Genomic DNA, 14,611 nt, shown 5'->3' with positions numbered 1-14,611 from the left:
GGCTCAGGAACACAGCAGCTCTGATCATGCCACTCCCCTGCTCAAAAGCCTTCAGTGGCTCCCTATTTCGATACCCCAACCCAAACTCCTTAGCCTGACATTCAACGCCCTACAACAATTTAGCTGTAACTCACAGGCTTTACTGTTTCTTTAATCACACACCCAAGATTCCACCCAAACCAAAGGTGATTTGTCCTCTGCGTCTTTGTTCCTGCTGTCCCTTCATTCATTCATCCCAAACATGGTGTGGCCACTACATCCTAGGGATGGGTGGGAGGGACACAGCATCAATAAGATGAAATGCCCACCTTTGAGGAGCTACCAGGAGGAGACATACAGCGAGACTCAGGGACATGTGCTATACTGAGAGTAAGCAAGGGAGTTAATGGGGTGGAAAGAGGAGTGGCTGGTCAGGCTATCAGAGAAGACTCCCTGGAGGTGGTGACAATTCCCTTAAAATGCCTTTCTCTCTCATCACCACATGTTTAAAACTTCTTCAGTGCCTGCTGGGTAGCCATCTGTTGTTTTCACCTGCCTGCCTACCTTTCCCCCCTCCTGGTAAAAGTACCCTTTCCTCCTTTGGAAACTGCTCCCCACTCCCCTTTCTCAGTGGGCTTAGGTGGCACAGGCCTGGCCAATAATATTACTTCTTCCCTTTGATCACAGTTACTGGTTCAAGGAGTATCCTCCAAACAAATCAGATCTCTTCTCTGGAGTTTTTTCCCTCCCCTTTGAGAGGCAGAGACGGAGCTCCCTCTTTCCGTGGATTGGAAGCTGTCAGTGTCGATTCCAGAGCTGCTGGTGCCAAGTCCCTGGCCCTTTGAGGATTCTGAGAGAATAAATGGGAGAGAGAGAGAAACTTGACACTGTGCAAGTCCCAGAGTGCAGTTACAATGAATCACGGCTAGGACTGTATTTAACTGAGTGTAACCAGAGCCCAGCGCTGGGACTTACCCAAAGAGGAGCTTGTTTTTCTCAGGCAACAAGTGCTCAAATGGTCAGCAGGCATGATCTGGAATGCTGGCTCCATGATGACAGCAAAGACCCACCTCCTCCTATCATCATGTGCCACCATCCTCATCACCTCTCCTTCTCATCTCCCAAGATGATCGCTGCCTCTTTAGGTATCATAGCCACATGCCAGACAAGAAGGACAGAAAGCATATGCCAGCTAAGTGTGTCCCCTTTCATCTGGATTCCCAGAAGTCCCACCTTGTATACTTCTGCTTGCATCTCAGTGAGCAAAGTAGCGCCTTGTGGACACACCTAGCTGCAAGGGAGTCTGGATAGCTGAGTGTTCTCAGCTGTGCACAATGAGAAAATAGAAGGAATGCATATTGAGAGGGCAACGGGCGGTGTCTGCCACAACTAAATTTCCCTGTTTGCCTATATAAATCCACAAGTTCTCCTTCTTGCTCATGCTAGTTTGGGATAGGTGTTTGCAACTTCCAAGAAAAAGAGCCATGAGTCGTATACCTGACAAATGCCACCACCACCACCTGATCCAACTACACCAGAATAATCCTGCCTTCAATTTCCAGTTATCACGGGCACTTTCCCTGAAGTAAGGCAATCATAGGGACAGGGTTGATCCCACAGGTGGCCAAAGCAGACAGACAGACGGACCCTGCCAGCATGATTGCTGGAGTCTAGCTCCCCTCCCCACCAGTTTTGCCTATGGAGGACTAAAGAAGGGCTACCTTTAAAGTTTTCAGCACCATGAACTTCCACGTAGTCACTGTGATCCACCCCATCCCCTGAATCTGGCAATGCCACCCAGGGCTCACTGCTGCCAAGAAAGAGGGGAAAGCAACAGCCATCCCTATCTGTCACTAAAACACTTGGTACATCTATGTGATAGGTTGCTGTGCAGCAATAAAAGAGAATGGCGGAGTTCTGTATGTTCTGATGTGAAACACTTTCCTAAAGGCATCGGTAAGGGGGAGAAGCAAAGTGCAAAACGGTATATACAGGAGATAATCATTTGTTCTAAAAGGAAGGAAAAATAATATACATGTAAATATTTGCACCTGCCTAAAATATCCCGGGAAGAATATACATTGCAAGAAATTGGTGCCATTAGCTGCCTCCGTTATCAACAGGGAGTTTAGCAAATAGGAGGGAAGCATTTTTATATCTTTTAAACCTTTTAAATTCTGGACCTGTGAAACCTATTTGGACCTATTTGCACCTATCTGGATCTTGAGAACCTTTCTGAGAAAGAATTAAAATACATTTCTTGAAGTAAACACATTTGTGGTTTGCGGTGGTATGCCTCGTTTTTATGTTTTCTTTTTCAAAGCAGAGCAACAGGAAAGAGGAAACTGGCACCCAAGGCTGAGAAGAAAAAAAGGAAGAAAAAAAGAAAATTTGTACCTATTTAACAATAAAATAGAAATAATGTCTTGATTAACGGCTGCTTTTCTCCTGTTATTCTCAAAGCATTTATAGACATCATCTCATTCATCCTCTCTCTCTTTCTCTGTTCTCTTCTACAAGTTGTGGGGAAATGGAACCAGTTCCCTTCAGCTCAGAGGCGAGGACCGGCTTGAAGTCCGAGTCTCCCAGCCTGGTGGGCTGCCCAACCTGCTATCGGGTCACTTACACCTTTGCCCAAACTGTTGCCTGTGCCCCGAATTCCCTTTCTTCGCCTTCTTATTCCCAAAGCCACTCCAACATGCTTCCTCGCCTGAAAACAGCTGTTCCTTCTTTTACATCAGGGGTCGGCAAACTTTTTCTTTTAAAAGCTGGATAGGAAAGGTTTTAAGCTTTGAGCGTCATCCAGTCCCTCTCTTGGAAATACTCAACTCTGCCACTAGGGGGCGAAAGCAGCCACAGACAACACAAACAAATGAGCAAGCCTGGTCTGATACAATTTACAAAAACAGGTGGTGGGCTGGATTTGACCTTCCGGCCTCTCCTGTGACCCTCCCCCCAAGGCAATTTGCCAACAAATTAGGCATCAGCTAGCATTATGCATTACATTAGCCGTTAGGGGGTTACCCTTCTGTCTTCCTCCAGAAGCAAACTCCTTGAGGATGAGGTCTGTCTTTTACATTTTCCCAAAGAAGACGTACAGATGCCAATAGGCCCATGACAAGATGTTCAACATTACTCATCACCATGGAAATGCAAATCAAAACCACAATGAGATATTATCTCACACCTGTCACTTGGAAACCCAAAAAGGATACAGCCTTTCCTTGGCCCCTGCCCACCGTGCTCCACCAGACACCTATCACTGCCTCCTGCACACAAAGGAGGAGTCTAGAAAAAATCCCAGCTGATTCAGTCCCCTCACCCCACCCAGGCAGGACTGCTGTTCCTCTGACTCCCAGTAGGAGGAGAAGCTGCTCCCTCCATCAGCTCCAGGGACCTCTCCAGTCACCAGCTCTTCTAGGGGTCCCTGGACCTAGGAGACTCCCCCCAGAGTTTCAGTCTCCCATGGCCCCCCAGCAGTGGTGGTGCTGTCCAAACTTCTCAACGATGCCAAAAATGCACAGGATGAAATGCCCCTGCAGACTACTGGGAGCTAGCTGGCTCTCCCACCAGGACTGCCTCCTGCCTTTGGCCCCTGAAGTCTTGAGGAAAATAAGTGAAATGCATATTTGGACACAGAAATGATATGTGAAGCTGCCATCACACCTTAGAGCCATTGGGCTTTCTTCTCTAAATCAGTCACCTTTCCCTTAGCCCCCACCCCACTTCCTAGAGCCCGGGTGTGACTTTGAAAAGTGACTAGTGTGATGCGGAATTGAATTTTTACTTCTTTTAATTCATCTAAATTTAAAAGCAAATACCTCATTCAGTTATTGGATCAAGTATGGCTGGGAAAACGTAAGCAGGTGAATATATGTATTTTTTCCAACTGTAAATTTTATAAAATTGAAATACATATCAAGTACCTCCAATAAAAATTTAAGAGTCCAGGTGAGATGCGCTGCACATATAAAATACATAGTAGATTTAAGTGCTTTACGTCAAAAAGAAGAATGCAAAGGTATCACATTCAGAATGATTTATATTGATTAAGTGTGAAAATGACATTTTGGAGATCTTGGGTGAAATACACCATATTATTAAAATTAATTTTACCTGTTTCTTTTTCCTTTTTTCCCATTACAGTTGACCCTTGACCAACACGGGATGAACTGTGTGGGTCTGTTTATATGCGTATTTTTAACAGTAAATACTACAATGCTGCACAAGCTGCAGTCGGTTAAATCTGCAGAGGTGTAACCACAGATGCAGAGGGGCCATGGATACCGAGGGCTGACCATAAATTATACCCGAATTTTCCACTGCTCAGAGGGCTGGGGCACCCGATGCCCCGTGTTGGTCAAGGGTCAGCTGTATTTTTCTAGCAGACAGCACTTTTCTAGACCCTCTTCTAGCTTTCCCTTGCATTGGGAAATTGGCCAGAGACTGCAGCCGCCCCCCGGCAGGGCTGCCTTCCTGGTGGTATCAGGGTGGTATCCTCAGAAGGAGCTGCCTGAGGCTCGTGGAGGCAAAGGAGGACAGCAGGAGCCTCCACAGGCAGAGCGGGTCTGACTTCCTATGGAAAAGCCAGCCCCAGGCCATCCACCCCCACCCCCACCCCCACTCCCACGGTGGGATCTCTGCAGGCCCGCACTGGACCCTCTTCTGGAGACCCAGGGATGACAGACACATGGTCCCAGCCCTTTAGGGACACGTGGCTTCATGGGGAGGGTTTCCACAGTCAAAGGAGAAGAGCACTGGTACCTGCGGGAGGGTCTAACTCAGCCGGGGGTGGGGCAGGGGGGTGCGCAGGGGAGTCTCCCCAGATGGGGCGGCACTGGGGCGGCGTTGCGGGAGGTTCAGACCTCTCTCCAGCTGACCTCCGTAGTGGCTTTGCTAAACCAGATGCAGGAACTTGGGTACCATTGCCCCTCTCCAAGGCTTGGTTTCCATCTTGTTAAAATAAGACGGTTCAAACAGACTCTGCTTAAAAATGCAGTTATTCAATACAAGCGTTCTTTTCTCTACATAGCTTTGGCAGAGAAGTGGGGCTCCAATCAGGCCCAAGGCCAGGCCTTTACTTTTCCCCAAGAGCTAACTCAGGAGTTCATTTCCATGCCCAGCGCCCAAGCCCAGGTCTGCTGGAAACGCAGGCCAAGTGCTCGTTAAAGATACACGGAAGGGAGGGCCGCCGGCACAGGGGTGCCAGCCCTCCTCGGCAGGACCAACGCTGAGAGTTCAGCTTTCCGTGGCCGCTCTCCTGGTCTCTGGGGAGCACCTCCATTCCAGGAGGCTCTGAGCTGGAAACACACACACAAGATGGATTTAGGCACAGGTCCCCATCGCAAATGCCAGCAGGATCGGAATATCCAGCAGAGTGCTTTCTGGGTTTCTGGTGCCTAAGAAAGACCTGGGAGGCCAGGGTGGCGGGGATGGAGAAAGCTTTGGAGTCAAAACCTAGAAACCCACCTTGAATCCTGACTCAGTCAACAACTAATTCAGTGCCTTGGGAATAACAACAACAACAACAACAATAATAATAATGTGTGTGTGTGTGTTTCCCTCCATTTGCCAGAGCAAAACAGGAGTGTAGATCCAGTGCAGTGGGGACGAAAGATGACAAGTTTACCTCCAACTATAGGGATGGGGGATGACTTCCTGGCAGGCGTTTGGGGGAACAAGGAAGCCCAGAGCTTGTGGCCGTGAGAGTTTAAAGCGAGACACATCTCCCCTTTCTGTTCACCAAATTTAGTTTGTATCTCCTTCCTCTCAGAAACTCTCTGCAGCAGTAAGCTGAGTCTTCTCTGTTCTGAGATGTAAAGTTGGTTGCAAACAACTCAATGCTTGGTCCTTTACCCTAATGAACTGCATTTATCGCTCTCAAGAACATGCACAATGGTTTACAACTATCACGTTTTGTGAGTGTCCCTCCAATATGACATGGAATTCCTTCGATACTTGCTTTTGTTCCCTGCCAGCCAGCCACACAATCTCTGGATTGGAAGAAACTCTGAAGATTATTCTAGCTGGACCCCCATCTTCTTCTCCCCCCACCACGGATGCCTCTGCAACACTGATTTGTATGCCGCCTGCCTCTTTATTCTGTGCAAAACAGGATGTTAAAAAGGGGTTCTTTCTCTTTCAGTATTGGCTGCTTCCCATTTCAAAGTGAGGGCTGAGACCACCAAGACTTGGGGAGGACGTAGTCAGGTTTTAACAGCCCAATCTATCCAACTCTGAAAACTTGAAGAAGTTGGAGAAGCAGAGATAGGAGCTGGTGTTAGATTAGGATTTGGGGAGAGAGCTGTCAAGTCTAGACGAGCATGCTCCCCATGGGAGAGGGGCTCTGTCGTCTCACTGAAAGCTGGGGCAAAGGGGCTTTGGTGACTTCTTGGAAAGCTGGATGTGTGTCCCTGGAACATGAAGGACTCGATAGGTTGGGGTTTGATTCAGCCTGGAGAATCTAAAGGGCCAGAGCCCCTTACTGGCTAGCTGTGCTGAGTGTCGAGGGAGGAGAGGAGGCGCTGAACGTGGCCTGCTCTCCCCAAGGTGTTGTGGCAAAGGATGTGGGCAAGTTTCCTGTGAACCAGAACTGGCTGAGGAGGTGTGCCGCCAGATGCTGGGGGAGTGAAGAAATAGTGCAGGAAGAATCAGAAGAGACACAACTGCCCGTCAAGCAAACTGCAGGTGCCCGCCAGGAACAGGGAGCGGCTGGCTGCAAAGAGCCCAGGAAGGAACGTTCAAGAAGATGAATCCACTGGGAGACCCGGGGGCTAGAACACCACCAGTCCAGTAAGTCTTTTCCCATCCCTTTCCTCCTCTCTGCCCCTTCCCAACGCTGGAGGAACCAGAGGAAGCCCCAGGAAGATGGGAGGAAAACAGAACACCAAGTGAAGAAAAAGAGACAAAGAGCCCCACCCCCTCCTCCCCGCAGGGGCCAGCCAGACGCAGCCAGGCTGGGGGAGGGGGGAAATTTTTATTTTCAGTGAAGATTGGAGGGGCTGAGTGCTTACATGGGAGTGGGCCTATTCATTACCAAGTAGAGCCTGGGCTTTTGTGAGAGAGGTAACTAGACGAGTGTTTCACAGATAAGCTTGACAAAAGAAGTCCAATTTTATCAAGGAGCAAGCTGATAGAGATGAAAAAGCCTTTGAAAATGTCTACCCATTAATCTAGCAATTCCACTCCTTGGGATTTATCCTTACGAAGGAGTCAAATATGTGTACAAAGATGTATGCACAGCATATTTTATTTTAGCATAATTTGCAAGAGCAAACATTGGCTAGATATTGGATAAATAAATGACAGCATGTCCATATGGTGGAATGTTCAACTTGTAGATGAATATTTTCTTCCAAGGAAGAAACTTCATAATCTATTATTCTTTGAGGAAAAAAGATTTGAATGCCATATACAGTATGACCTCACTTTATTTCTTTTAATTGAAAGTATAGTTGATTTACAATGTTGTGTTAGTTCGGTGTATAGCACAGCGGTTCAGTTATACATATATACGTTCTTTTTCATGTTCTTTATCATCTTTATAGGTTATTACAAGGTATTGATTATAGTTCCCTGTGCTATACAGTAGGATCTTGTTGTTTATCTACTTTATATTTAGTAGTTAGTATCTGCAAATCTCAAACTCCCAATTTATCCCTTCCCACCTCCTTTCCCCACTGGTAACCAAAAGTTTGTTTTCTGTGTCTGTGAGTCTGTTTCTGTTTTGTAACTAAGTACATTGGTACCATTTTTCTAGATTCCATATAGAAGTCATATATGATCCCACCTTCTGAAACTGTGTGTGGATGTCACTGTCGTAGTGGACAAGGAGGGGGAAGGGTGCCACCAGCATCTCTTGGGTAGGGATGCTTCTAAACTTCTATGCACAGAACTGCTCCCCAACACGCACAACAAAATGTCAGTACTGCTGAGGTTGAGAAGTCCTGAGCTAAACCAACCCTGGCATTCACCTGAGTGCCAACTCTCGCATCCCAATGAACCCTGTTTCGTAGACTACCGCTGTGTGACTTTTCCCTCCCACTATCTCCAAGGTCATCTGGTATACCAAGCAAGTAGGCTTGGCCACACCCCCTGGCTTGTTTGCCATTGCATCCTCAGTGCCTAGGACAGTTCCTTGTAGATAGAAAGTGCTCAACAAATATCTGTTGAGTGGCTGGATGGATGGGTGGATGGAGGGATAGATGGATGGGTGGATGGATGGATGGATGGCATGGCCTACAAAGGAACTATCACATGAAGGGAATAGTATAAAGATCTCAAAGTTGTGTCATTGATCAAAGAGTAAACAAAAAGTATCTTTCCACCCTGAGTTACATGGGGTATAGGAGAAAAAAATAGACTGAAATTGAGGGGGTTACAAGAATATTGTTTCCTTGGAGAAGAGACAGGATTTGGGGAAACCATAGAGGTGAAGGAAACTCAGCCAAGAGTCTGAGGATATAGGGTTGTTTGTTGGCCATGGGTTGAAATTCATCTAAGCTGAAGACTTAAATTTACTTTTCTGAATCTAAATGGTAGCAAACTGGTGGCCATAAAAAAAAAAAAGGAAACAAAATCCAACCCTGTCTCCTTAGAAAACACACACATACTCAGAAACTGTGCTTCCTGTGTAGGGGGTCATTAATGGCCCAGGAATAATGTTATCACCATAGCAGCCTCCGCCCTCACCCCCCCCCACTCAAATTCTTCACCATACCAACACTGTTATACAAGGCATTTTCTCAGCTGCAGAAGTTTCAAACTCTGAGATTCTGTATTTACATGGAGATCTGACTCCACTACCTAAAATTCAGAGTGAAGATGATCTGAGGCGATTAGGACATAAGTTAGCATGGATGCAGAAATGAGAAAGCGGGAATGGCTTCTCTGTGAGTCAATACTGAAATCTAAAGTGACTTTCCTCCCTTAGAAGTAAGAACAAAACAGCCCAAAGCCCATAGAAGACTGTCTGCTCTTAGTGCACAGGGGTTTCCAAAATACATGGGCTCCATCTGATATGATGAATTCACTGATTTGTGTAACAAACCATAAAATTAAGTGTATGTACTTAGAGGACTGGGGCTGCCAAATGGATTCTCCAAAGTAATTCTGCCTTTTTGATTTGCTGCACCATTTTTAGCCAAAGCTAGTGTAATGCTCTAAACATTTTAATGAAAATGGAATCTCACAAACCTCCAAGTAGCTAAGGACAACCTCCAACTTTTAATGACAGAGTTGAGGCAGGAGCTAAGGATCAAGAGAAGTCCAAGGCAGGGTAGGGGGTTAATGGATTGGAGATCATGGAAGCAGCTATCATTTCTGTCTCACTGAACCCAGGGGACAGGGTCAGAAAAGGGGCCTTAGGGACAAGCGCAGGACATGAGAGAGGCTTGGCATGGAAGAAGGGGCTGTAAGCACCCAGCGCCTCTCCCTTCTCAAACCAACACACCTTTCATCTGACATGCATCCTAGGCTTTGTAGTAAGCTTTCATAAGGTCTGAATAAATGATTTGAATAGCACTAGTCAATTCCACTGAGATGACATAATACTTGTACCAGATCCTTCATTCCCTTAAATCCCCAGGAGATTACCCATAGAAGATTCACTGCCATATTTCCACTCCCCAACACTCAGAGGCTATCTCCTAAATGGGACAGACTTTGTCTGGCACTCACTGTTTACTGTAGCTCCTAGTGGGAAAATCATGGAAAAATAAATACTTCAATGAGCATTTACTGAATTCCTACTCTGTGTTAGACATGAGTGATAAAAATATGAATATGAGATCATCCTTCCCTACAAAGAACTTACAGAATAATAAAAAAAGAAAAACACAAATGTAATGTGAACATATGTTGACTCATTTAGAATGTATTCCCCTGCAAGTGACAGAACAGCCCCCAAATTGTGACTTAGGCAACAGATGGTTATTACTCTATCTCACTATATCTAAAAGCCTTAAAGAGAAAATTCCCAGGTTGGTTATCAGCTCAGGGATTGCAGGGATCTGCTTCACCCTCTCCATGATTCTCTTGGTTTTCTCCTCATAGTTGCAAGATGGCTGCTGCAGCTCCAGACATCACTCCTCACAGAACTTCATTCAATGGAAGAAATGAAAAGGAAGACGTGTTCTCTGCATCACTCCTTTGTTGTCATGGAGGTAAATTTTTCCCAAGAGTCCCTTAATAGGTTTCCGCTCCAATCTTTTTCAGCAGGATTGAAACACATCCCAGACCTTAGCTCCAAAGCAAGCTGGGAAAAAGAGTAAAGGTTTTTTTTAGTATTTATTGAGAGAGGCAAATTCCGCCAGCAAATAAATGAGAGAAGGAATGGCCGTGGGTAAGCAATCAACAGAGTCTGGCATGTATATCAGATTCAATGACAGAGAAGCATATAGCCAGCTGTGGAAGCATGAAGGAAAGACACCTGTCCTGTGAAGAGGAGAATCCCTGGAGCTGATAACACCTGAGATGAAAATTGAAGAACAAATAGGATTTAGCAAGATAAAGATGATGAGGGAAAGGATGGGGTGGAATGAGGTTCCAGGTAAAGGAACAGCATAAGCAAAAGCATGGGGTGGTGAAAAAATGTCAGCACCAATTTAGTATTACAAGAACATCGAATAACAGAAAATGTATCTTAGGAACTGTCAAGGGCTTGGTCACAAACGCCTCCTGGTCTATATGCAGGAGCTAGAACTTGCAACAAAGGCCAGGCATTGCAAACTTGGAGCCTAGAGGCCAAACCCAACCTTCAGATGTGTTGTGTTTGGCAGGCACACAGTGTTTGCACTCTGAATATACAATGGCTGGAGACAGGGCACTTCTCTCCAGATGAAACCCTTTCTATTGTCTTTCACCTGGCCTGCTTCCCTCATTTACATCATCTGCCTGTTCTCTCAAGGCTTTTGACTTTGCCTCCCCTGAGTAGGCTCTGGGGAGCCACTGAAGGATCTTAAACAGGGGAATGACACTGCCAGTCATACATCTTATATTAATCCTTCTGGCAGAGTGGGGAAAGAATAGTTACAAGGACCACCCTGGAAACAGAAAGATGGCAGAAGGTACATTTTTCAAAACTGTTGGTTGCAAGTGTCAGAAACACAACTCAAACCTGCTTTAAAAAAGGATACAACCAATATTAACTTAAGCTTCAGTTATGGCTGGATCCAGGAGCAACATGATGACAACATGTCTCTCTAATCTGCTTTCTCATGTTTTGACTTTATTCTCAGACTGGCACTGCTCCTAGAGAAGATGGTCTCTGCCAGCTCAAGACTGAAGTGATTTTTAAAGCCAATTGTCTCCAAGAAAAGAGAATTTGCCTTCCTGAGAATTCTAACAAAATTCCCAGGGAAGACTTTGATTGGCCTGGCTGGATCACATGACCATTCATGAGCAAAAACAAACAAGGCAAACAGTGGCCAGAAGATGAATCCCCTTCTACATAGGACCCCACCCCACACATGAACAAAGGAAGAGAAACCTTGCAAAGAAAGAGTAGTAGGAGAATTAGGAGTAAATTCAGAGTCAAATGACGTCACAGACACCAAGGAAAGAGAACTTTAACATTGAGCGGGCAACTCTTTCAAATGCAACTATAGTATATTTTATTAAAATAAGGAACTGCAATGTCTTCATTGGATTGGTAAAATGTTGGACACTGGTAACAATGTTTTGGTAGGGTTATGGTGATGGGAGTGGGGGTGGAATGAGAGTAGTTATCAATGGGTTTAAAGAGTGCATAGAAAGAAAGAAACAAACAAAATTGTAAATGACCCAAGAAATTTGGCAGAAAGTAGTAGAAATAGAGAAGTTATAAAGAAAGACATAAGATCAAGGTAAGATATTTAGGCTATAAAAGACTTGAGTTAGTAGATGAGATGGGAATCTGAAGATAAAGAAAGAAAAATTATTTTAAAAAGGAAAGTTGAACTAAGTGAAATAATCATTAGCAGCATCAAGTCAAGATGTATGGCAGCTGAAAATTCCTGAGTATCTAAATCCTCCTTCACCTTCATGATGACTGATGAAATAGAAGTCCTGCCAGCATCTGCTACATTCATTCATTCATTTGTTCATTCAACAAGTGTTTATGGAACTTGGCCAGGAACCCATCCAGCTGCTAGTGAACCAGCAGTGAACAAAACTGACAAAACCCCTGCTCTCATGGGTATTAAATGCCTCGGATACGTGAGTCCTGGCTCTCCCACCTCTCTGGGGATCTGAGCTGTGCATTCGACTCCCAGCTCTTTCTGAGCCCACAGACAGGTGTACCTAGACACTGGGTACCATCTCCGACAGCTGGAAGTTTGGTTCCCTGAATTACTCCAAACTTCACAGCTTGCAAGCTGCTTACCCATTACCTGAGCAGACAGAGAATATAATCATTTCTATCTCATCATTTTTTCTCTTCCTTATAGAACCTAGAGAGGGTTGGGGTAAAACAAAATTTCCCCTACCCTAAGCTACTGGTAGAATTCCCAAAATAAGACGAACTTCTCTAGATGATTCACCTAAAAAACACTCCACACTTCTCCTGTGCCCCTGACAAAAACAAGCAAGGGAAGCTATTATTCTGGGCTACAGGTGGAGATCAGAGACAGGCATTCAACCTGACGGAAGCAGAGAGCAAGACTTGAGTATGTGGACTCTGGAATAAGACCACTTGGGTTCCAATTGTAGTGTCCCCACTTACCAGCTTTGACACCTTGAGCAAGTTAACCTGCCTGAGGAGCAGTTCCATAATTACCATTATCATCATCATCATACACCTACATCAAGGAGCTGTGCAAATGAGATACAGTCATTGAAATGACCATGTGGACTGAGAGCTGGGGCCAAAATGAGAAGAGAATAAAGGCTGTAGAAGAAAATATCCAACGGTCACTAGATGACCCTGTGAAATAGTGTTTACATAATGGTTCGCCCTCCTTTAGACCCACTCAGCCTGGACATGGTGAGACAGGAAGGATAAAATTTCTCTGTCCACTTCAGAAATTGAGGGTTGGTATAATTCATTCTTAATTATTCATGTCTGGGGCCAATGGGCTTATGTCATATGTTTAAAGAAAATCTATCTTCCTCTTAAAAACATAAACTCAGTGCAACTATGAGGTCAAAATTTCGGCTAAAGACTGGGTTCCTTTAAAATGTCCATAAAGTGTCTTACTATTTATGACAGGACAGCTGTTGCCTCTTTTTCCAAGAAGGAATTAAAGGATCTTATTACCCTAAATGAGAATGACTGAATCATGATTATTGTCCTTTTAATCTTTTTCTCCCCAGTGGAAATTTACATAAGATGGAGCTGTAATCCAGTCCTTTCATGCCAGCAGCGTGTCAGAAAATCTCCCCTCTCATGGTCTCCATGGCAGCAGCCCTCAACCTGAGCCCAGGCAGCATTTGCCTCATGGAGCAGATTTGACTTTCATCTGGTGAATGCAATCAATGCAGACAAGAGTGCTGGATGCCTCCAACCAGAGATTATTTCTGGGTTTGAATTCCATGTGTGTTTTGGCTCTCTGTATTGGTTAAACTCACCCGATGAATTCACGTCTGTTTGTTACTTTATGTCTTGATGAAATGGCCCGAGAAGCCTCCTGGCATTTTGAACGCTGGCTTTCACTCTCTACCAATGATGGTGCATTTTCCAGTTTTCGAAGAAGGGAGTGATGCGACCAAGCACTTTCCGGATCAGTGGGGACTTGCCTTCAAGTTGTTCTCTCGGCAGTGGACCACTCTTTCTTAGCTCATCGTTTTGTGATGTCCTGAAAAACACTGACCTGTGGCCACTAAACAGAGTTGAGCTCATGAGGGGGATGAGCTATTGTAAAGCTGAGTGAGCACAGCCAAACAGGAATTAGACCCATGATCCACCCTCATGAGCAGTACCCAATGGAGTGGCCATGTTCAGCATTCTCAAGCAGAAGTTAGGCTTTTCTAAATGGGAATTTAAAGCCTCCACTTGCTTTGTCCTGTGAAAGACCCTGTTTAGAGAATGAAAAGACAAGCTGCAGACTAGGAGAAAATATTTGCCAGTCACATATCCGACAAAAGACTTGTATCCAAACTACATAAAAGCCTCTCAAAACCCAAGGGTAAAAAAGCAAACAAACAATCCAATGAGAAATGGCCAAGAAGATACGAACAGATATTTCACAAAAGTGGAGATACAGACGGCAAATAAGCAAAAGAAAAATTGTTGAACATCATTAGCCATTAGGAAAATGCAAATTAAAAACACAATGAAAAATCCCTACAGCTAAAGGTAATGAATTCCATGTGTTTGCCATCATTGTCTGAAATCACTCACACTTTGTATTTGTCATTCTTTTAGCCTTTTGAAACTTCGTGGGTGACCCTCATATTCCAGTCTATTGGAATCTGGTGAACAAGTTTATGTATAGGCATGTTTTTCGCTGCCCTTCATGAATTCATAGCATTTGCTCATTTCTTTAAAGCTTTGGTCTTTCCAATACTTTTCCCATCTCCTTTGGGCTCTTGCTCAAATGTAGGTTCCTCTTGATCACTTAGTTTGCCTCTTCTGATGTGCCCTGTACATGTCCTTCCTTGAGTAGTGGACTGATTGAAATTACACACATTCCTGCAAGGGTTGACCCACCTAGGA

The 14,611-nt window shown here is 44.9% G+C and overlaps 1 long non-coding RNA gene across 1 annotated transcript; it reads left to right on the top strand.

Moving 5' to 3' along the window:
* The first annotated feature begins 6,357 nt into the window (after nucleotides 1-6,357).
* Nucleotides 6,358-14,374, top strand: LOC116659756. The gene is made up of 3 exons (XR_004315094.1): nucleotides 6,358-6,771; nucleotides 10,033-10,142; nucleotides 11,217-14,374. It is a non-coding gene; the product is annotated as an uncharacterized LOC116659756 (long non-coding RNA).
* Nucleotides 14,375-14,611: the final 237 nt, after the last annotated feature.

The sequence above is a fragment of the Camelus ferus genome, chromosome 25 (genome assembly GCF_009834535.1).
Source record: "Camelus ferus isolate YT-003-E chromosome 25, BCGSAC_Cfer_1.0, whole genome shotgun sequence".
NCBI lineage: Eukaryota > Metazoa > Chordata > Mammalia > Artiodactyla > Camelidae > Camelus > Camelus ferus.
This window is presented reverse-complemented; position numbering and strand designations above follow the sequence as displayed.